Source organism: Protopterus annectens, chromosome 1.part0 (genome assembly GCF_019279795.1).
Source record: "Protopterus annectens isolate FY-2018-M chromosome 1.part0, PAN1.0, whole genome shotgun sequence".
In the NCBI taxonomy this organism is placed as follows: Eukaryota; Metazoa; Chordata; order Ceratodontiformes; family Protopteridae; genus Protopterus; species Protopterus annectens.
The window spans coordinates 214,163,478-214,188,930 of NC_056725.1; positions in this window are offsets into that span (position 1 = coordinate 214,163,478).

Consider the following 25,453-nt stretch of genomic DNA (forward strand, 5'->3'; position numbering starts at 1 on the left):
TTTATTCTATCAACTTTCTGGGTTTGTAAGTGCAATATTTAAAAAGTTTCCCTATTTTTGTGACTTTGTCCTCCCATTATTTATGGCTTTGTACAGCCTTTTTGCTCTAGGAGGTTGAGAGGTATGTGAGGTAGGCATCTGGGCATTCTGCAGAAACCTGTACAGTTGAGACCTATGGCTGTACGGAACTTTTAAAATGGCAGACATTTGGGTTTCAGTCTTCATGCCCTTCAGGAAGTCCGTGCAAATGCAAACCTTTTATTCTATCAGCTTTCCTGGTTTGTAAGTGCAATATTTAATAAAGGGTCCCTATTTTTGTGCCTTTGTCCCCCCATTATTTATGGCTTTGTACAGCATTCTTGCTCTAGGAGGTTGAGAGGTATGTGAGGCAGGCATCTAGGCATTCTGTGGAAACCTGTACAGATGAGGGCTATGGCCGTATGACACTTTTACAATAGCAGACATTTGGGTTTCCGTCTTCATACCCTTCAGGAAGTCCGTGCTAATGCAAACCTTATGTTCTATTAACTTTCTGGGTTTGTGAAATGCAATATTTAATAAAGTGCCCCTATTGTTTGTGCCTTTGTCCCCCCATTATTTATGGCTTTGTACAGTATTCTTGCTCTAGGAAGTTGAGAGGTATGTGAGGCAGGCATCTGGGCATTCTGAGGAAACCTGTACAGTTGAGGGCTATGGCCGTATGGCACTTTTATAATGCGGGGGGGTGTCAAAACCTGACATACACCCCTGCATTGATTTCTTGCTTCCCTGTCTCTTTCAGTGTCTGTCGACAGTGAAATTTTCATTTCATTTTATTTTATTTCAGTGTCCGTGGACACTGAAATACTTTTTAAAAGTGTCGTATAGCACTTTATGAGTGCAGGGGGCATGCTAGATGTGCGTGCACTACCCAAACACACACCCTGCACTCTGTAGTGTTCATGTCCACTTAGCCTTAGTAGCAACATGCCTTCATGAATATGCAAGGTGCACTGCTGTTAAAGCTAAGGGTAAACAGACATGGTTCACACCATGTAGGAATAGCACTATTTGTGCTTGGAGTTTATTGAATCCTGGGGGATGTCTTGTATCCAAACAGAATACTGAGGGCCAAGCATTTATGAGCTACCACTGTCCATAAGGGACATGGGTGCCAGGCCCAGTGTAAATTTCCTATTCCTCATGCACTGGTCTAGGTTGCTCTTACATTGGGTAATTGATGAAGTCAGCTTCACATGGATGGGTAGCCTGTTCATAGGAGGGAAACTCTCTGAGATATACATCTGTCTCTCCAGTATGTTCTGTTTAAGTCACAAAAGTCCTGAATGTGGCCAAGGTGACCCAATATTAATCACTTTATGTGCTTGATGGGGTTAGCAAGAGGGATGAGCATGTCTGTCCAGGGGAGGAGGGACATTGTTAACTGTCTCTCTAGGGGAGGATAGATCTCAATGAACAGATTCCAAGCTGGGGTGGGCTGGAGAACAACAGTAGTCAAGGCCACTTAATGGACCTGGGGTAGGACACACACTTAAGCTACTTAGCATTCACTGCCCAGCCCAACACTGAAGTTAGCATTTAGAAGAGGGGCTTAAGACTAGGAGAAAAAAATGGTCATCTGAGATGATGGCACCACTCGCAAATCCTACTTCACTTCTATGCTTTGTGTAAAATCCAGGACACTCCCCATAAACTGAGATCCAGGATATGAAGGAATAAACAAGTCAACATATCAACAGGAGGGTGTATTGACAGTTAGAGGGTGCCAAATGAAAAAAAAGAGAAAATAATTGATATGAAGTTGTAGCTTGGTTGGGGGGCAGTAGTGTGAGAGCTGTGAGTACAAATATGAAAATCCTAATTATACCCCTGACTAGGAGTACAGTTGAAATAAAATGTATAGTTAGGTGTCCCAGTGCCACTCCATGAAAATGTCATGAGAATATGCTGAACCATTTAGGAGATGCATCCTTTTATATACAGTGTCTAAAAATAGCAGGACAGTCTGCTGTTCATGGACAGCATTCTTGCAGATTATCTGTATGACTCTGTGGTTTGCTGAAAATATATATTCAGTATTTTCATAGTATTTATTATTTATTATTAAATATATTTAAAGCTTTTATTGTGCTGATCCTTTAGAAAGTATTTAAGGTTTGGGGTGCTTATACTTATTTGGCGACACTATGTGGGCCACTCCTAAGGCCTAGCTATCTTGACCAACTACTACCATTTGTATTAGTTTTAATATTATGCAGTATAATTGGGCACCCTTTGTTAAGGGTCTTAGAGCAGCTGATTGGGGAGTGTCTTGTGGCTGTTCAAATGTAGAATCAACTTTGTTGTTCAACTCAGTATCTCTACTGTGCTTATATTTACACTTAATGTATTTTAATCAGAGTATATATATATATATATATATATATATATATATATATATATATATATATATATATATATATGGGTCTACTTCAAATTACCTGAAAACAGAATTGCTGAGATCAGCTGAAAGCTGATTTTAATGGACTGTATTGCTGAAACTTTTTTCAGGGTAAGTATCCAGTCAATCAACATTTCATGAAGAAACACACCAGACCAATTCCAACATTGTACTACAGTGTGGAAAAGGGACAGTTTTGCCATGTTGGCCAACTTAATACTTACCCTGAGAAATGAGTCAGCAATACTGTCATTCATTAAAATCAAGTTTTGACTGTCTCGCCTCAGCAATTTCGTCTTCTGGAAAGTGAGTTTTCATTAATTTGAAATAGGCCCACATATGTATACACACACACACACACACACACACATATATATATATATATATATATATATATATTATATACATATACATATATATATATATATATATATATATACATATATATATATATATATATATATATATATATATATATATATATATATATATATTTATGTGGTGTATGCATATACATATATATATATATATATATATATATATATATATATATATATAATGTCAGCATATTTAGGAGAAACAATTATTAAATGTCAAAATGTGTAAAAATATATATTGCTGGTAGAAAATATTACACACACAAATACTGATGAATCAGCAAATATCCTAAACAATGTTTTCAGTGGGGGACAGGACTTGTTGCACCCCCATAATGGGGATTATGCCTCTCAGCCACCCAAACATAAGCATACCAACTCTGCAGTAGCATCAAATCCAAGAAGGGTGATATCTCCTTGAAAACAGAATTCACTGAGTGCACATTAACAACAATGTCTGTAGTCACGTCTGCATTTATCTCCCCAAAACACTATGCACCCCAAAATAAAACAAGCTGTGCTACGTTAACCCAACACATCATAGTATGAATGCACAACTATTCAGCTTCAACACAATTCTAAAGATGTGCATTTGAAATACTGTGCATTCAATATTAAAAAATACTTTAAAAAACTTCAGAAATGTGTGTATTTGACATGATATACAGAATCTCCAGTTTTTTTTTTCTGTAAACTTTCACACATATCTTTTCACAATTGGTGTTTAAATGACTACAGGTAACTCTTTCTTGATGCTTGTTTAGATATGTTTGGATAAATATGAAAATAAATTAAACAGGTATTCATTCTTCGTATAGTTGCTTAATCCAGTTTAGTGTAACATGGGAGCTGGAGTTTGCTCTAGCACTCACCGGGTGCAATGAAAAGGAACTATTCCTGAAATGGGTGAGAGACCACCGCAGATGCACACACACTCTAGGACTATCACATGGCATACATAACTATGGGAAATGTGCAGGACCACCATTAACCCATAACACATTTGAGATGTGAGAGGAAATCAGAGCATCCAGTACAAACCAACAAGGGCATAAGAGGTATGTGCAGACTTTGCACAGAAGAAACACTAATTGAAAATGAAACTGGTGAATAAAGAGTTGTGATGCAACAATGCTATCTACATCACCACTGTGTCAGCAGAAATTAGATATATTTTTATAATTAACACTGCAAATGGCACTCTAAATCTCTTAAACTGTACAAGTTGCAGGGTATATATTAGTAACAGTTTCTAGTTTCACCTCAATTTTTTGCTAACATACTGAAATTATTTGCAAGTCACTTGATTTGGCAATATTAATATTAATTTGGAAATTGGCGGCTGCAGTGGTGCAGCAGTTAGTATTGCCACCTCACAGCAAGAGGTTCTCCGGTTTGATCCTCGGCTGGGGTGCCTTCTGTGCAGAGTCTGCATGTCCTCCTTGTGGTCGTGTGGGTTTCCTTCGGGTGCTCTGGGTTGCTCCCACATCCCAAAGACATGTTGTAGGTGGATTGGACACTCTAAATTGGCCCTAGGTGTGAGTGTGTGCATGTGTGTGCCTTCTGTGGAATGTTGGGTGTCAGGCTGTCACCTCGACACTGTAAAACTCCACTGCCAATCACGAGCAGACAGGTGATCAGCTGTGGTGACCCCTAACTGGGAAAAAGCTGAAAGCAGAAGAATATAAATTTGGAAATATTATCCTCATATGGATTCAAAACAGCAAGCAATAGTTCATTTATAGTACATTCTATACAGATGGTTAAAGTGCATTTCTCTGTCCTGTTTCAAGGCTTTTGACAAGATCCCTCTCATTAAAATGTATCTTACTGTACTAAGAAAAGGTAAGTGAAAATATGAATAGCAAGTTATAAACTCCAGTTAATATCTTGTTTGCATTGCATCATATGCAAGCAACTTTAAGTAACTTCTTCTATACCCCACCTGTCATAAATTACCTAATTATCTAACTGATAAGTCAGTTAATGAACTTAGCTTTAGAAAATACCATAATGCCATTGTTCAGCACCAAATACAAATATAGGCACTAATGAGTTAAGGCGGTGATGCAGGTTTCTTCTTCTACAGTCCTTGCAATGGAATCTGAAACCAATGTAAGGATACTGGTATTTATTGATAGGGATAATTTAAAGGAGAACTTTACCCACAAACTGAAAAAAAACTTATTTACTTCATCATGTCTTAATGTTTCCTACTACTGAACACCACTTTTGGACTCTATATACATTTTTATACTTTTAAATATAATTCCAGAGTCTGCCCAGATGGGATCTGGGATATTGATTTTTTTATCTACCTCTAGGTATCCCACATTGCAGTGTTTGGCTTAAAATATTACATCATAGCCCCTAAGCTCCTGTCAATGCATTGACTTTACATGTGTTTTCACATATACCCTGCTTTCAATTTTAGTCAGTCAGGTTTAATTACCATTTCTTGCTTTTCAATGACTACTTAAAAGACAAACAGGGATAATCACACAGAACAGTATTCACAGCACATGAACTTTGCATCCTGTTGTGAGTCAATCACAGCAGCAAATGTTTCAAATTTACCACTATGACAGATATGAAGGGGCTGTGTTTAGAGAAGGGGAGATGAGTTTAAGGACTACAACTCAGGCATAACCAAAGAATGAATACTGGCCACTTTAGAGAAGAAGTAACAGGCATTGTTCTTGATCTGTATCATGTGTCCCACCATGTAGCTTTCACTTTTACTGTACACTGCTGTTTAGTCCATCATTGCATGTTAACTATTGCTGTAAATAGTCCTGTTTCACTTGTAATGGAGCTTTCTCCCCAGGCCTCCAATGAAAACTAGCTAGGTTTGCCTATTCGGCCTTTCCCGGAAAACAAATGTAAAATTAAATTAAAATAACTAATAACTAAAAAAGTATATAGAGTCTAAAGGTAGTCTTAAAATGTAGGAAATATCAAGACTTGATAAAATAAATATTTTTTCAGTTTGTGGACATGATTCTCCTTAAAGATTAGAACTGCCATTATAAACTGACATACTGCAACATTTGTATTCAGTTTAAAATGAAAGTGTAGCTATCAGTTTTTGTCAGAGAAATAATACATCAAAAACATAAATATGAAGTGTCTTCATAACTTTGGGCATGCAGACACTTCACATTTCTATATGAAAATGAGATTTAAGTTTCTTTACAAAGGTGGCTTAAAAGGATACTAAAATACATTTCATTAAAACTCAAGATACATTTGCTCCTTTCTCTTTATTACTAGGAGCAAGGATGTCAGGAGGCATATGCACTGTACTGATTTCCGTACAACTTCTTTGGAAGAGGGGATAGTACTAAGACCAGCACTAGGTGAAAAAGGCAATCGCCTAAGGTCCACTGGCTGGAAGAGGGGTCACTGGCCAGGGATTATTTTTTTTTAACAACAAAAAGTATGAATTTTTTAACGGTCGTTCTTCCTTAAGAACACCCTTTGTGTCTGTTCACTCATGCCTGTTGCATTTGTGGGACCTGTTTACATCTTCGTCTTCCACTCCTGTGGAATTTCAGTACAGGAAGAACATTTGGAATGTGGATCAAGGACAGTGGAGTAAGGGCTGCATGTGCAAATGTGTGGGTATACGAGCTTGCGTGAAATCCGAATACGAGAAGATGTTTGGACTACAGATCATGGATGGACAACTAAGAGGTAGGGATATGTGTGTGTGTGTGTGTGTGTGTGTGTGTGTGTGTGTGTGTGTGTGTGTGTGTGTGTGTGTGTGTGTGTGTGTGTCTGTGTGTATAAGAGACAGGCAAGTGTGTGTTTGTGTGTGTAAGAAGTAGGTACAGAGCATACCTCTCAACTGTCCAGATTTTACAAAATGTCCAGATTTTTGCACCATATTTTTTGTTTTTGCCTCAAAAAATTTGTGAATTTCTGAAAAATCATTGCAGGATGAAGTTACTAAGTAATGACAGATGTTTGAGTTTCAGACTTCATATCTTTAAAAAAATGCATACTAACATAAATCATGTTATTCTAGCAACTTTCTGACTTAATGGGAGCATTTTTTTAAAATATGTCCTTCTTTATTTTAGGTCTTGTCCTGATTTCTTGTGCTAAGAGGAAGGTAGGTGTGTGTGTGAGTGAAACACCCTAGTTAGTGATAGGTGGTTAGTAATTTGCTTAGGCTCAAAGCCTGTGCATCCAGGAACCAAGAGCCTGAATTCTCTACCCCAACTATCAAGTGGTGCTTTTTGAAGAACTGACTTTCAGGTACATTTTCAAGGAACTGAGTTTGAGTTACATGTTAAGCATTTTTCAAGTAATTGAGTTTCAAGTACATTTTCAAGGAATTGTGAGCTTCATAGGTTCATAGGTTGGTACTAGGCTATCGGCCCTAGGGCCTATACAAGCCTAGCCATAACAATTCCCTGGCTATTTCTTCCCACACTATTTACTTCCCTAGACCCCTGTCTAGCAGAGCGACTGACATGATCCCTGGGGTGAATTTTCTTTCTCCCATCCAATCATCAAGGTTCCTTTTGAAGAGGGCCAAAGAGGCACTCTGTTTGACATGTATGGCAGTCTATTCCAGAGTCTGGGGAGTCTCTGGGTCAGGAACCTATCCCTCCAGCATGTTTGTTTATTGTGATGACAAGGTTTAGATCCCTGGAGTGTGTGGCTCTGAGGGACTGGGACATCTTTAAGTGTAGCATATCCAACAGCTCTGGGTTTGACATGGCCTTGTATGTTAAGCAGAGATCGCCTTGGAGTAGACAATATGTGACAGAGTATAGCTGGAGTTTTTTAAGGTGGTCAGCATAGGGCATCTGCTTTAGGCCTGTAATTCTTTTAGTGAGTTATTTCTGTGGCCTTTCCAGTTGTTGCAGATGTCTTGAGAGGTACATACCAAATGGGGCATTGTATTCTATAATGGGTCTAATGAGGGATGAGTACAGTGGGACAATGACCTCCTTTTTTCTGGATGAAAAGCCCTTAGTGATGAGGTGTGCCACATAGAAGGATTTCCTGACTGTTGTGGCGATGTGGTTATTAAAGGTGAGACCACTGTCCACCTGTGTTCCTAAGTCTCTTATCACACTTTCGGTGTTTAGTGTACTAACACCTATGTGGTAATTCATGGGTACATGTTTTTTCCCAAAGGAGATAACTATACATTTCTTGGCATTGAGCTTGAGCCCATGGCTCTGGCACCAAACATCTGTTTCTGTAAGGCCCTTTTGTAGAGTATCCACATAATTTGGGGATTCGATAATGGCTCCCAGTTTGCAGTCATTTGCTAATTTTGTTAACAAGAGTCCCTTAGTGTTGGCCTGTACTTCAGAGAAGTAGATGCCAAATAAGAGAGGTCCCAGGACTGAACCCTGAGGTACTCTACTTGTCACTTGTCTGGAGCTGGATTTGGAGTCAGCTACTTTTACAGTGTGGGTTCTTTCAGTAAGCCAGTTGGCAACCGATCGAGTGATGTAGGGATTAATACCCAGCTTAGTATGTTTATCTATGATTCCTGAGTGGGGGATGGTGTCAAAGGCCTTGTCGAGGTCCAGATAGGCTGTGTGGACTGCCTTACCCTCATCCACAGCTCTGGAGACTGATTTGAAGAAGTCAGTCAGGTTCAGGAGACAAGATCGGCCCTTCACGAACCCAAACTGGGTGGAGTCCAGTGTTTTAAGGTTGCCACTGTCTTTGTTTATAAGTTCCATGATAATATGTTCCATGGTCTTGCAGATCAGGCTCGTCAGACTGATGGGGAGGTAGTTCCCGGGATCCAAGGGCAAATGAAGAGAAGTTTACTGCTGCTTATGCTAAGTCTATATACAATGTGCAACTGTTTTGTTTAGCAAATGGAATCACTATTATAATATAGAATTGAAAAACTTAGTAGTATGACAGGTAGCATGTTTGCTTATAATGCAGAAGACTGTGGGTTCTGTTCCCAGCATATAGATGGATTGTTAGCATCATATTATACTTTAAGGGGTGAGGTGCTGAGTAGGTTCTCCTTTGGATAAGATGCCTAGTAATTATGAACTTGTTATCACTTTGCCATCCATTCCCTATTGCAATATTACCAGCTTAACATTTTTTTTAATATAAATTAGGCAATTTATTCTTCAAGGGCAGCAGGCACTAAATTTGTTGATGAAACATTAAAATATAAAGCTGTTTGCTAGCAGCAACCTCTTCATTAGTTACAGATGTTTTCAATGTGGAATTATACAGATGATTTTTACTTCTGAAGAGAATGTGCATATTGACTAATATCAGTGATTGTACTGACAGGAGATATGAGTGTCCTTTTATGGTTGAAATGTTCTGAATTGGGCAGTTTTGTCATTATTGGTTCATAGATTTTGTTTAATTGCTTTCTGGAAAAATGTTAAAAACTATAAATTTAAAACACGCTCTAACAAGTAGTGCTGTATTATGCAAGTGATATAATTTAATACAATAAGGAAGGTGAATCAAATAACTCTTGCATCTTAGTATACATATAAATATTTCAAGCACAGACATTAATGCCCTTCTAGTTTGCCAATATACCAAAACACTTGTTCCCATAATAAGTGTCCAGGCTGTTCTTAAAAATATCTAAACTAGTACTTGTTTTAATGTAATTTCATAGTCTGTTCCATGCATCAGCTACTCTGACAGAGAACCAATTAGTGCACTTCTCATTCCTACAGAATCTTCTATATAGGTTGTCTGATGATTCTCTAGTACTTGTTGTTAACCCCAAACATTCCCAGCGGTGGTTGTCACTAAATACCCTATATACCTGAATACGATCTTCTCTTAGAGATCTGTAAGAGACACTGTACAAGTTCAGATATTTTAGTCTTTCATAACTTAAATTTTCACATCCATGGATACCCTTGGCATATTTCTGTTGTACTCTTTCCAGTTTACTCATGCTTGTTTTCTTATAAGGTTTCCATATTGTTATTCCATACTAAAATTTGGGTCTAATGTAACTAACAAACAATAACTTCATTATGTTTGATTTCCTAGACTTTATAAATCTTTTTATACAACCTATAGTTGTATAACTATCATTATGCAATTGGTTGATATGATTAGAAAAACTCAGAGCTGAATCTACTCATATACCCAGGTCCTTAAATGAGTCTACAGTTTCAATCACTGTGTGCTGTATTAAATATTCACCTTTCAATTTATGCCTACCAAATCTCATATGCTTAGTTTTTGATGTATTTGTCAGCATATTATTTACCTGTGCCCAAATGGTCAATGTAGTCAGGTTATTTTGCAGAAATGCCTTATCTGTAACACATGTAATCAGTTTACCCAATTTCAAGTCATCAGCATATAGACTGTAGAACACCTCAGATTAAAAAGTAAGGTCTGAAAGCTACAATCTAAACAAATAAGGGCCTAGGACAGAGCCCTGTGGGACACCCTGACTGTAACCAAGGATTTTGAATGTCCAGTTGCTGTATGATACTTTCCATGTCATATTTGTAAGCCATACAGCTATCAGTCTTATCAAGAGTACATAAATACCTAGTTGTACTAATTTATTGATCAATGTTATGTGTATGTCCCTGTCAAATGCTGAAGTTAAATCTATATAAATTACATCACAGCACAATTTTTCATTCATAGCTGTTATATTGTTACAGAACATCATGTTACAGGTGGTAATAGATCTGTTTTCAACATATGCATGCCGATATATGGTTTCCAGTCCCAACCTATCCAGTTTTGACCATAACTTATCCAATACTACCTTCTCCATTATTTTTACACAAAATGAAAGTAGACGTAAGGGTCTATATGACTCTGGGTTTGTCCTACTACCCTTTCCTTTAAAAACAGGCTTAATAAATGCATGTCTCCAATCTTGAGGAATCTCCCCATAGTTATATGACCTAGTGAATAATAAATATAATGGTAGTATAAGTTCTTGCTGAAGTGTTCTCAGGTCATTGTTACTAATTCTGTCTCCTCCTTTACTTTGTTTGGATCCATTTTGTGCAGTTCTTTTTCAATATAATCTAATCTGATTCCAGTATCTGGGGTTACCTGGACGTCACTAGGACAACTTAGCACCCCTTTTGTGGAGCCAAACTATCTTGCATAAGATTCTGTAAATATATTTCTAATCTGTTGTGTCTGTGAATACATTTTAGAATCTACACACAGTTTATCAATTTGTGTGCCTTTAATCCTTCCATATCTTATGTATCTAGAAAAAGGTTTTCTATTATGCTCAATATCTTTATATAAATTTTCTTCAAATTTTTCCTGATCTTGTCTCACACTATGCTTAATCTGCTTGTCCAGTTGGTTTATTCCAGTTTTCAAAGTTGTAGTTCGACCTCTGTTCCGTTTCTTATATTTTTTTGTCTCTCACCTTAATCAGATTGTGTAATGCAAGAGGTTCTCTGTTCAATTTTCAGCTGGGGTGTCTTCAGTGTGGAGTCTGCATGTCCTCCCTGCATTTGTATGGGTTTCCTGTGGGTGCTCTGGTTTCCTCCCATGTTCGAAAGACATGTGTCTGGAGTGTTTTGCCCTGGGCCTCTGCTGAAAATTGGCTTTGTTCCAATTTGTTCTTTTCCAGTTAACAAACGATAAATAAAAAACAGATATCCTGTTCTTATGGAAATATATCTGCCTGATGTTGTACGCCTAGATCCTGATGTTGAATATTTTTTTGATTTTTTTCACTCTTCTCTTTCAAAACTTTCCACATTCCATGGTCCTAAAATATGTGCAAGGGGCCTATCATTTGAAAACAGCCCAAAGGTAAAGTTAATCCACACTAGCCAGATGCATTTTCTTTGAATGTGGGTTTCAATGCTGTTTCAATTAATGTGAGTTTCAAGCAGAGACGTTTTAATGCTGTTTTCATTGTGAGACTGTATTACTTTGTTTAGAAAATGTCCATCAGTCTTTGTGCTATAAAATTTGAAATTAAAGTTTGAAATTAAATCCAAATTTCTGTAATCATTATAGAAGTAAAGCAGAAAACAGTATGCATACTGAGAGATGTGAACAGAGTTTATGGTAACTGAGGAGAAATAGCCAAGTAATGGGACACTGGAATGGCTGAGGGGTTGTGTATGAGAGTGTGGTGGAAATGGGTGGCTGTCTATAGGGTGCCTTGATCCATTACCCTGCTTAGGGCCCCATTTGACCTTATTCTGGATCTGACTAGGACCCTAAAGAAGTCCCATGGTTTAGTTAAACAAATATTCTAAAACAAGGATTTGAGACTACACTGGCATTTGCATTTAAATTGGATTTTAAAAAGTGTACATTTTGTCACATACCCCTTAATCGGTCTTTAAGTAGGTGATAATGAGGACTAAATTACATTAGAGAATAGGTGACCTATAGATCGGTACCCTAACTGGAGAATGAAGAATCCAACAAGGTGTTAATCTGGGTTCATGTTACACCGTCGACAACTGACTACATCGACAACCAGCCCTGTATCACCAATTTAATGAAACCGCACAGCATCGACACTTTAAATAACCGACACTGACTCCATCGACAACGCGCTACACCGACATCGCGTATTACAGCTAACGGGTATTAACATATGTGAGGTAGGGGATGTATTTCTAAACTTATGTCACTCAGTCTAACATTATAACTACATCCCCTACCTCACATATGTTAATACCCGTTAGCTGTAATACGCGATGTCGGTGTAGCGCATTGTCGATGGAGTCAGTGTCGGTTATTTAAAGTGTCGATGCTGTGCGGTTTCGTTAAATTGGTGATACAGGGCTGGTTGTCGATGTAGTCAGTTGTCGACGGTGTAACATGAACCCGTTAATCTACAGGTAATGCCCACTGAAAAATGAGTCCACTGCATGACAGCAGCTTGGACTGAAAGTAACATAATAGCTACCATTATTTAATGCTTGCTAAGCAGCACTTTTGCTGTTTAGCAAGTGTGTGTGTATGTGTGTGTGTGTGTGTGTGTGTGTGTGTGTGTGTGTGTGTGTGTGTGTGTGTGTCTTTCGGCTTTTCCCGGTTAGGGGTTGCCACAGCGGAACTCCGGTCCGCTAATGATTGGCATTAGATTTTCACATGCTGGTTTGCCGGGCCTAACGCACAACCTTCAACCAAGGAACGCCCATTCACACATGTCGACACACAGAAGACGCTCTAACTGAGAATCGAACGGTCAACGTCTAACTGTGAGGCGTAAAATAAAAAAAAAAAATAAAAATAAAAATAAAAAAAGTGTGTCTGTGTATGTGTGAGAGTCTATGAGTGTATGAGTGCATGAGAGTAAGAGCGAGATCGATCAACTATTATTTTACACTCACTAGGCAGCACTTTCCCTGTTTAGAGAGTGTATAAAAACAAATGGAACAGGAAAAAAGTGTGTGAGTGTGTGTGTGTGTGTGTGTGTGTGTGTGTGTGTGTGTGTGTGTGTGTGTGTGTGTGTGTGTGTGTGTGTGAGATTGTGTGAGATTGTGTGAAGAGCGAGAGCGATAGAGCAGTAGCAGCAGCAGTTAAGAGGTCTACATACCTCTCGAACACTTTGCGCAAGATATTTGCATAAAGCCAAAAGTAAAGGGGGAACAAAGACTCAAAACAGGAACATATTTTAAATACTGCTGTCAAAGAACACCAGAGTTGCTTGAATAGTAGGATTTGTGTTAGCATGCATCTTCTAAAGTGCACGTATTGTGCGAGAGAGAGACATAGAGATTGACTGGCAGCAGTAGTAAAGAGGTTTGCACACTTCTTGATCTCTTAGCTCAAGAAATCTGGATAAAGCTTAAAATAAAGGGGGAACAAAGGCTCAAAAATAGAAACCGATTTTAAATATTGCTCTAATACAATTACTAAGTTGCTTAAATAGGATTTCTGTTAGCATGAATTTTCTGAATGAAATAAAGTCTGAACCTTAAAATTATGTCATTATTTAGTGACTTCAATCCCCAATGACTGGCAACAAACCACACATTTAGAAGCAAGGGACCAAAACATTCACATATTTATAGATTCATAGTGTCTTACTAGGCTATCAACCCAGAGATCTTTGTAAGCCTAGCCAAGTTTTCCTGAAAGAATAACAATGTCTTTTATCCAAATAGAATATTGAGGACCAGGCATTTATGAGCTACCTATGTCCATAAGGGTCATGGGTGCCAGTTCCAGTTTAAATTTCCTATTCTTCATGCATTGGTCTAGATTGCGCATACACTGGCCAATAGATGAACTCAGCTTCTCATGGATGGGATGCCTGTTCCATAGGAGGGGCAGTCTCTGGGATGCACATCTGTCTCTCCAGTGTGTTCTGTTTAAGGCACAAAAGTTCTGACTCTGGCAATGGTGACCCATGTTTAAGCAATTTATGTGCTTGATGGGGTTGGCAAGTGGGATGAGCATGCCTGTCCTGGGGAGGAGGGACATTGTTTAGTGTCGCTCTAGGGAGGATAGAGCTCAATGAAAAGATTCCAAGCTGGGCTGTTCAGGACGACAACAGTAGGCGAGGCCACTTGATGGACTTAGGGCAGGACACACACTCAAGCTACTTAACATTGCCTGTCCAGCCTAACACTGATGTTAGCATTTAGGAGAGGGGCTTAAGACTAGGGGAAAAATTCCCATCTAGGATGATGGCACCACTCACAGATCCTTCCTCACTTCTCAGCTGAGTGTAAAATCCAAGACACCCCTTCATAAGCTGAGACCCTGGATATGAAGGAATAAATGAGTCAACATATCAACAGGAGGGTGGCTTGATAGTTAGTGGGTGCCAGCTGAAAAAAAAAGAGAAAATAATTTATATGAAGCTGTAGCTTGGTTAGGGGGGAGCAGCAGTGTTAGAACTGTGTAAAAATCCTAGCTACACCCCTGTCTAGGAATACAGTTAAAATAAAATGTTTAGTTAATTCTCCCAGTGCCGCTCAATGAAAATTTCATGAGAATATGCTAAGCCATTTAGGAGATGCATCGCTTTATATATAGTGTCTAAAAACAGCAGGAGAGTCAGCTGTTCATGGACAGCCTTCTTGAAGATTATCTGTATGAAAATCATTTAAAAACATTTCTGGAAGCACTTGACAAAGAGCCAGCCAGCCAGCTTTGTAAGCTTTGATGCATGATGAGTTAGAAATAAAACAAAACTGCAGAAACCTTCTGTGTTGATGCTTTGTATTTTTTCTGACTGACATGATACATACTGATTACATTTTTTTCATTATGTGCCAGTCTATCACATCATTTTTGTTTTAATTGTATAAGGCATGCAATACCACCTATTTTTCACAAGCAATTAAGATTAAAATCTTTTTTACTATATACCTAATTCTTATGTAATGACTTTAGTGCTGTACACAGCTGTGGCAGGCATGCTTCCCTTTAAACAACTGCACAAGTCACAAGTCAGGCTAGTTGAGCCATTTATGTAAAGAACAGGCATAGAACAGTAAGACTGTATCTTTGTTTTAGATTAACTTCCTTAGGGAAATACTATAACATTTTCAGAGAGAGCCAGATGCTTGATTTTAAAGCTGAATATAAATGGAACAAATGTAATGAGGCTGCTAAACAAATCCTGTTAGGAGAGTAGGAAAAAATTGAATTCTTCTCCAAGTACATACATTTGCGACACTGGGGTTTGAGACAAGGACCACACCCATGTAGCTAAGCAAAATTGTACCAGATCAATGACTATTCTGTTTAAAAGTGGCTTACATTGATATGTAATTGCTCTTTTCAAATGATCAATTATATAAATGTTCACATTGCAGGCAGCTTTTTAGTATGTTTTCTGTTTCAGATTAGCTTTGTTTCTGCTGTATTACTTCTTTTAGATGTACAACTTTATCTGACTAACTGCATTTCTAAATTATGCCATGGATGCTAGCACTATGTGTGCCATGCAGAGGCTAGGAATTCTATGTGGAATATAATGCTCTCTGGAATGCTCCTTTTCTGGAAGTATACCTTTTTGTTTTGGTATGACTGGAGTCAGATTCATATCATCTCCTGTATTTATTTACTAAACATTGTGCAGTGCATTAGTATAGCTCAAATGAAAAAAAAGTCTTTAGTGTCAGCATCAGAGACTTGTTCTCATTGCATTCATGCCAGTCATCAGCAAAAATATGGTCCCATGCTGAGGTACTTAAGAAATCTATCCCTAAATCATGATGCCAGTGAGGTGTTAGGATGGGCCAACAAACTCCATAGCATCACACTTACCTAATTGCTTATACAGCATTATGAAGCGCTAACACTGAAATAAGGGTCACTCTGCTTGTGGGCCAAAGTCTTTAAGGCAACCGGGACATGTGACTACACATGGTAATGTCTTAGATATAGGTGACCCCACAGTGAGACACGTGAGCACCACTCATAGGGGTAAACTAGGAAAGGGTGAAGGTGAGCTGCCCCTCAGGAACCAGGATTTGACAAGTCACAAAAACACTCAAGGCCTCTCACCCCAGAATCAAACATGACATGGTTATTGTGTATATGGGAGTGAATGACTTGAGACACACACACACACACACACACACACACACACACACACACACACACACACACACACACACACGCATGCACGCATGCACGCATGCACACACACACACACACACACACACACACACACACACACACACACACACACACACACACACACACACACACATCCCACGTCCTTGGATTATATGAAGGTATATATGAAAGAGCACGGCAAAGACATGTCCAAGACTGATATGAAACTTGTCTTGAACAACATCCTACCATCTTCAAAAATTATACCAAAATATAAAAGAATGATAAGTGACTTTTAGCAGTTGGCTTAGGTATTGGTGTCATTCTGGGGGGGGGGGGGTAATTCTACTGTGTGTCACCCTAAAAGGACATGATTGACAGTTCTAGGGGTATTTGCCATGGGCGGCCTTCATATGTCTCTCTCCTCCAGATTTTTGTATATTGGCCAAAACTTTCTTCACCTCACAGATCATTTTTATACAGTGTCAGTCTCTTCTAGCAACCAGTTTAGTCAGACAAAATCAGAATTCTGTAAATGTAGTGATGATGAATGCAAGACCCCTAAATAAAAACTTGCATGACTTACAAGCCATTCTGCCTTTAGAAAATATCAGTGTCTACATCATCACTGAAACATGGTTTTAATGGAGTGATAAGAAACCCTCCCTACTAGAATTCAATTCCTGCCACATATTCAAGCCCAGGTTTGGGAAAACTATGGCACTGTTGGTGGTATGTCAACACTTCTACAAAATCTCATAAATTCAAGACTTATTGGGTCATTACAATGACCTTGAGTTCCTCCACATTCTTGTTTCTGAATCCCCTGTATCTTACTCACACCTCATGAAGTATACTTAAATTAGAGTCCCTGTCTCTCAAATCTGTCATCATTCTTCTAGGAGCTTCTATCTGTCCATAAATTTGGAAACATGCACTACTATAATTAAGTATGCACTATGCTTCCTTGATTTCCTGAAAGTGAACTCTGCAGATCAAATACACTCCCCAACTAGGGGTCCAAAAATACTGGTTCTGCTTCTCACAAATATAGCCCCATCATGCCCTACTCAACACCTACAGATATTCCATCACTGGTCAGATGAAAATGCATGTTGATACAAATCCCGTGGTTTTACTGTTTCAAATTAATTAGAATAATATTTATGAACTGTCCCTGATCTTAGGCCTTTGTCTCCTGATTATTCTTGGCTTTCTTCAGAATTATTGAAGCAAAGAAGCTGAGAAATATGTCCTAATGAAATGAGAAACCCTGTCTCAAAGTAAAAAAAAAAAATCACCTGTATGCATGCATAGAGACATTAGTTCCTATCAACCCCAAAGATAGTCCTGTGTTTGGAATATACCCTTATGTTGGAACTTTAGTATAAGAAAAATATATGAAAAAGAAAAAAGAAACTTGTCATGAGGAGTAAACTGAATGTGTCACAAACCACATATGAATTTAAAAGTAAAAACAAATAATTAAGGTACAAAGTAAAATCCTCCAAGGATAACCATGAAATGAAGATTACCACCTCTGCATAGGGCAAACATGAAGCTCTTTTAACTGTATTGGACTCCTTAGGAACAACATCCAGTTCAACCAAGCTATACATACATAAGCAAAAACATCCAAAAGGTACCAAAATAAAACCAATAAGCAAATCCAAGGTACCAATAGACCAGAAGCCAGCCGGAAACCTTTTAAAACCGATGTAATATGTGCACAAAACACAAAGTAAACACATAAATGCAGACAATTAAAATACAGCATTTTCATTTGAAACACTTCATCAGATGTAAGTCTGAGGTACATTTACAGATTAAATATTTTCCTAATGAACAGATTGACATCTGATGAAGTGTTTCAAATGAAAAAGCTGTATTTTAATTTTCTGCATTTATGTGTTTACTTTGTGTTTTCTGCACATATTAAATCAGTTTTAAAAGGCTTCAGTCTGGCTTCTGGTCTATTGGTACCTTGGATTTGCTTATAAGCTATACATAACATTACACTTATGCAGCCCCTGAGGACATAGCAAATAAATGTAGCTCAGACTTTGCCTTCCTCTCCCCCATAACTTATAACTTACTCATGCATACCATTGTGTCTGCACCTACTCCACAAATCAGTTCAGTTTAGGTCCTAAGGGTACTGTCCAAAGCCAATAAGACTAGTCCTGTGGGTCCAGACAACATGCTTGGCTACTGTCTTTTCAGTATGATGTACCGTCTCACCAACCTGTTACTAAACCTGATCAGCTTCAAGTCATGTAAAGGCTATGTACCAGAGGTGTGTAGAACTGTGGTGGCCGTCCCTCACCAAACTGTTGTACCCACCATTAATACTGGCAGCTACAGAACAGTAAGCCTTACCAATCTGATCTGTAAAGTAATGGAGTGCCCATGGAACATATAAATAAAGATATCATCACCTAACAGTGCCCAGACCCAAACCAGTTTCAGATGAAAATGCAGATTCTGCCTTCTAATCATTGTCGACTTCTTTAAAAAAGTCACTCAAACGTTGGGATGGGGCAGAACTGCAAATACCACTTTACCTTAAGCTGGCAAAGCCATTTAATGCCATTCCACATTCTGACATTATTGGCAAACTAATCAAACAAAATGCAAAAGCTTATGTAACACTCTAGGTGGCAAACTGGCTCACTGATAAAACCAAGTCAATCTTAATTAGGGCACACTGTCCCCTAAAAGGTTTGCTATTACTGGGGCCCAACCAGGACCTGTGATATGGCTGCTTCTGTTTGGTTTTTAATTATTTGAGGTTAAAACTGATGTTAGCAGTCTGTAGTTTTCAGAACTTGGCACTATCAGCAACTATTGTGAAGTCTCTTTGTTCCCTCAGCTGGGCCTAGCACATACAAACCTATGGTACCAGAACTGTGACCTAAAGCAAAATGTTAAAAAGTGTAGTAATGTGTCCCTTGGGAAACAGGTGCACCCATATACATTCCACATTAAAGACCCCTTCTACAAACTGAAATGTTCATCAGGGGTGTGGGCACTACTGAAATCAATAAACTCTCCTTTGACCGCCAAACCTTTGTTATAGTTAGAAAGTCCTTCTGTCTTGCTTCACTTATTATCAAATGTACAATCTTCTACTTCCAAGGAAGTTATTCTTCCTCTTTACTCTTCTTTCATTAGGTCCATGTGGGAATGTTTTGCTCCATTTCATATGTGTCTGTCCAATTACAAGATACAACTTAAAAAAAAGTGCTACATCACCAAGAGAATCAAGGGCATGATTTTCACGAGATACATAAATCACCTTAAAGTCTTATCTCTCTTCTACTTCTCACACAGACTCCTAAGAAGCGAACTCTGCCTTGCCTACAAGGCCTTAATGACCCAGTTCTGTGACACCTCCTACACATTTGTAAAACCTGTAATGCTATGAAGACATGTTCAAAGGATCTAAATCTCCAGTGTAACATAAAGAGAACTTGCTGATGGGAGAGATACCTAAATCAATGAATTCTTCTCCTCTGAAACAAATATTCTCTTTATATTGAAGTAACTCCCTATCTACAGATACATCATATACAAGTGGTTGAATAACCATAAGTTGACTGGAAGATTGGCCACTCTATCCTTTAAAGAATGCAGTACTGTGTAGTGGAATTTTCTGGTGACAGTATTACAAACGATCTACTTGATCAACAGTACCAAACCTACAATAACAGAAATCTAAGAGCCTTTGTACTAAGAGGATGGACTTAATGGAAAATAAAATATGACTGCTTTTGTAGCCCTTTGTTTATCTGGCATATGGTCACATTAATATGCCATCCCACCACAGACAAATGGTACAGCCATAATGGGAACTATTGTGCAGTTATATCATTTAGAATATTCACTTCTATGCAACAGCAAAATGAAGAGTAACATTGTTTTCATTCTTAATATTGTCTGCTCCAGATGTATAAGTGTTGCAATGGGTGCCCTGCTCCTCAGGTTCAGAAGGTGTTAACATTTAATGTTACATAATGTTGCAGAGTACTGAGTACAACTGTAAAGTGCACCTGTGTGTAAAATGGATCACCACAGCATATGCTTAAAAAATAGGATTTTTGCTGCAGGATTATAATTCACATTAGGATGACAGCCTTCATTCAGAGATTACCTATTTGTCCAAATGATTTTTTTATCAGATCCACCAGAAAAAGCTCTCTGCATGCCCACAAACTTAAAACTTATCAGTCTAAAGTGATTCAATAAAATGCATTAAAGCTAGCAGCAAAACACAACTAACATCTGAATTTGCAGGTCTCAATTCCTTGAATATCGACATGTATTTATAAAGTTGCTTGTGTTGAACCATGCCTCGACAGTGGGTCCTGCTGGACAGAAAGGAAATATACAAGCAGGTAGTAACTGACTAAATATGTATACTGTAACTGAGAATACTGAAAGAGCAAATGTTACCCAGCTATCTTACTTTAAGAAAAATAAGGGGAATGTAAATGAGCTGTTAAACCATTAAAATGGCATACCACAGTAATGAATAGAACTGGAAATGGTAGGTTTGGAAGAAGCCAATTTTTATTAGCTTCAGTAGAAAGAAGGGAAGTGCTGTGATTGTTTCTTGGCCTCAGGCCTGCCATAAACATTAGAAAAGCTCTAGATATGCATTTCTACATGTCTATGCTAAATTCCTTTCTCAACTTCAAAAGGTGGTAGGGTGGAAACCTTGAGTCAGGTGAGCAGATGAGGTCATTCTGCCAGCCATGGAAATAATATTGTTTAGCTATTACAGGGAGTACTCTCTGAGTATTGAGTATTGTGTTTGGGACCCTAACTAGCAAGACTGCTCATATATTTTACCTTGCCTTGTCCAAGTAAGATATTAGGAAACAGTAATTTCTTTAGATCAGTCAGGAATATATAGCAAGATTAGTTTATTACTGTTTATATATAGTTGTCTGAGTCTGTCCATCATATTATTTTTTAATATTCCCTGTGATTTGAACTCTGTGGTTTGCTGCAAATATATATTCAGTAATTTCAAGTTCTTTTATTAGTTGTTATTAAATATATTTAAAAACTTTTATTGTGGCTGGTCCTTTTAGAAAGTATTTAACCTTTGAGACTGCATATATTCATTTGGTGATACTGTGTGGGCCACTCCTGAAAGCTTAGCTATCTTGGTCAACTACTACCATTTGTATTAATGATAATATTACACAGTATAATTAGAAACCATTTGTTATGGGCCTTAGAGTAGCTGATTGTGGTGTGTCTGGTGGCAGTGATAACTACCTTATACGCTGGGTAGAAGGGGGTACAGCAGGCTAATTTGTACCAGCCTTTCCCAGGTGTATGTGTGTGAAAAATTAAATCTCACAGTATGCATGTGTCAGCTACTTAGAGTAGGGACACAAAGCACTGGTTTGACAGAGCAGATGCTGGTGGACTTGACTTGGACATTCAGCTGAGGACTTAACCCTATAACTGTGCTAATGGGGAGTCTTACTGGGGCCCTGGAGGGAGACATATATAAAGAAATCCAGACCGTGTGCTGACAGTGTTCCCTGCCTGCTCTTAATGGAAATTGTACTTGAATTGCATTTGGTGCAGAAAGAGAGGTGCATCTGAAAATACTATGTGTTGCCATTTGTATTACAAGCGAATGTCCCTCTCCAGTATCAGTAGTGAGAATTCAGGCTCCTTGATTAGTGGCCTAGTGTGGGTTCATCACACATATAGTCATGCAATAAATAGCAGGAAAAAATACTGACCATGAAGTGCTGACGAAGCAACCATAGCAAAGCATATTAATCATCTCTACAATGTTTAGCAATCTACAGAATTAACAATATACAGAAGTCACCAGCCCCATTAGGTATCATTGGTAAAGAGGGGAATAGCCTGTCTTGCAGGAAAGATCCCATTATGCAAAATTACAACTGTACTATGTTTGTCATTAGAGCAAAGCAGCAGGAATATAATTATGCCTGGAAGATTACCAACAAGTGCACTTTTTGATCCTACAAATGGAATTATAACATACAAACTGCCAACAGAACTGCCAAACATTATGTTGTACTGTTACTTTTATCATCCAGTTTATAAAACTTTGTGAAGCTATAAATGGAAGTCTAAGAGGCAGTCTTAGAGATACTCTGTGAAAGAAAATGCTTTAAAAAACTACTGTCATAACTGGTGATAGAAATAAGTGTGTAACGATGCTTTAAAAAAAAGCTACTGTTGTAACTGGTGATTAGAAATAAATGTGTAATGATGCCAAAGTCCTATTGTATCTGTGATAAGAAAAGACAGTAAACTGACCAGTCATCTGGAAAGAGTTTGATTTGAAACTGGACAACCTTGTTTTTCCTTTATAATTTCACAAACTGCTGATCAAACTGTCTGGCATTTTTTTCTTCCAGTATTACAGCAGAGTTTTCTGTAAATATTTGTGGTATACAACATTTTTATAGAGCACCATACACATCAAACCATAAAGTTCACACATTCTACTGATGAGATAATTACTAGGAGGAAGAGTCTTCCAAAAATGTACTTGAGCTCCGCTGTGTAAATAAGTTCAAAACAATGCAATGCCAACTTTTCTAGCATAAACATAAGGTTTGTTCTGGAGAGATCAGATGCCTTAGATGCCCTAAAACCTTAATTCATGCTGATTCTAAACACCCAGTAGTACATGTGTATTATGATACAAATAAGGTACCAAGCATGTTACTGTTGGTGGAAACATGTCTTTTGAAAACAGTTTTTAATCAAGGAGGTTTATTTTATGATACAGATGAGGTGGTAAGATGTGGACAGTTGGTGACAGGAATATACATACAGACATACTAAGAAACTAATCTATGGTTCATTTCTGCATGTTTGTGTTGTATTACTCCTTGGTTTATCATCATAATTACTTACACAAGATCTGTACACAGCGGTCTTCACATTAGGGAGAAAGCACATTAATAATCAAACAAAAATAATAACAAGCACTCAGTCCTAGACTGGATATTAACAAATAGGCCCTCCCTATGTCTCCACTTTGTGGCTGTCTCCCTGGCAGTCTTAGAGATCATCTAAACACATACCTACTTAGGCACCAGTTATGCTCTCCATAAAACATTATATTCAAACATGTCCACAAGAAAAAGAACTTCTCCCCTGAAATCTTCAAATCCCTCCTACTACAGTGCAACTGGTCCCCTCTAAAATACCCCCACTTAGACTCAGCAGTTCGACACTTCAGTAAAGCATTCCTTAATATCCTAAATAAACTTGGACCCCTTAGGAAGATCTGTGTAAAATTAAATAGTCTGGCATGGCTAACTAAGGACACCAAGCAACTCCTCAAACAGAGAGATCGGGCATGGTCTCAATATTAGGAGACCAAAAACCAAGCCACCCTTGTCACCTATTGGCAGTTAAGAAACCTAGTCAAAAAGGTGAATCAAGGATGACAAAAAGCTACATTATAGCACAACCCAACAGAAACACCAAAAACAACCTCCCAAAATTATGGGGAGCCATAAAACAACTCCTTAAACCTGGTCATTCCACAACTCCATCAGCTACTACTTCAAATTTCACAGATAGCATTGCTTCCCAATTTAACTCACACTTCATAAACTCCACACAATCCCTCATAAAAATGACATCAATACTCCCCTAACAGTTCCTGCAGGTTCAATACCTAGCCTCAATTCTTTTTCTATAGAACCAATACAAACTAGCATCACTATAAAAAATTCTCAATAAATTAAAGCCCACATCACTTGTTTCTGACCTACTCTCTAATGAATTTCTCAGATCAGCACTGGATGTCATCTGCTATCCCATATCTATTTTAATCAGTTGGTCATTTCTGAGCAATACATCCCCAGACTTTAGAAATTTCTTATATCATCCACTTGCACAAGGAACTGATTTCACAAAATACAGACCGATTGCTATACTCCCTCCACTAGCCAACATTTTTGAAAATACATACACAAATAACTGCTTGAATATTTACTAACATTTTCTCTAATACCCAGCATGTTTTCAGACCCAAACACTGTACCAGAACTGCTCTAATAAGTTTTACCAATACAATCAACCAGCTCAGAAACAATGGCCAGCTAGTCTTTTCCTTTTTCCTACACATATCAAAAGCATTCAACATGATATCCCACCATAAACTACTCAATGAATTAGCATCCTTAAAACTCACCCAACCAGCCCTATCTTGGTTTTACAGCTACATATCAGACTGCCAACAAGCAGTCAAGTGGCTAAACAAATCTCCCCTACTACCCATCTCAGTTGGTGTCCCACAAGGCTCAATCCTAGGCCCACTGATTTTTACCATATTCACTAACAAACTCTGCACTGCCACCCACCTAGCCACCATTGTACAATACACTGATGACTCCTCTCTAATATGTTCAGCTCCTTCACTTCCTGAACTGGAAAAAAAATCCTTCCTAGACATCAAAAGCTATCTGTCCAACCACCAACTAATACTTAGTTCAAACAAAACAAAACTAATGCTCTTCTCTAATATCAAGTCATATGATTACCATTCCCCCTTTATCATTTTCTCTTCTAATAAAACCAAAACTGAACCAGTTGAACACACCAATCTTCTTGGGATCACAATTGATAGCTGATGAAATCTGATAAACACTTAGTTCAGGCCATTAAAAAGGTTCACACTAAACTTGGCTCACTTTACAAAGCCAAATAGTACCTTACCAGCACCACTAGCCAAGCCAGGACACACTTACTTTCCACCATTCTATATGCATCTCCCATTTTAACAAACCTCAAGAAATCTGACTTAAACAAACTAGAGGACTGTTACAATAAAACAGACAAATTTGCTACAAACCATCCTTATAGGTCACACCATTGCTCTACTCTATGCAAAATAAACTGGATTGAACTTCCCAATCTACTATCTTTGTCCCAATTAACTACTGTCAGTTCCATCCTTCACCAACGTGAAAATTGCCCTGCACTCAAAGACTTAGTTCAACCTTACACTAACTGCAACCCTTAGATCCTCTGACAAACTCCTACTAAAAGTCACCAAGGCCAGCTTTGGGAATTCCCCATTCTTGAACCAGATATCCAAAAGAAC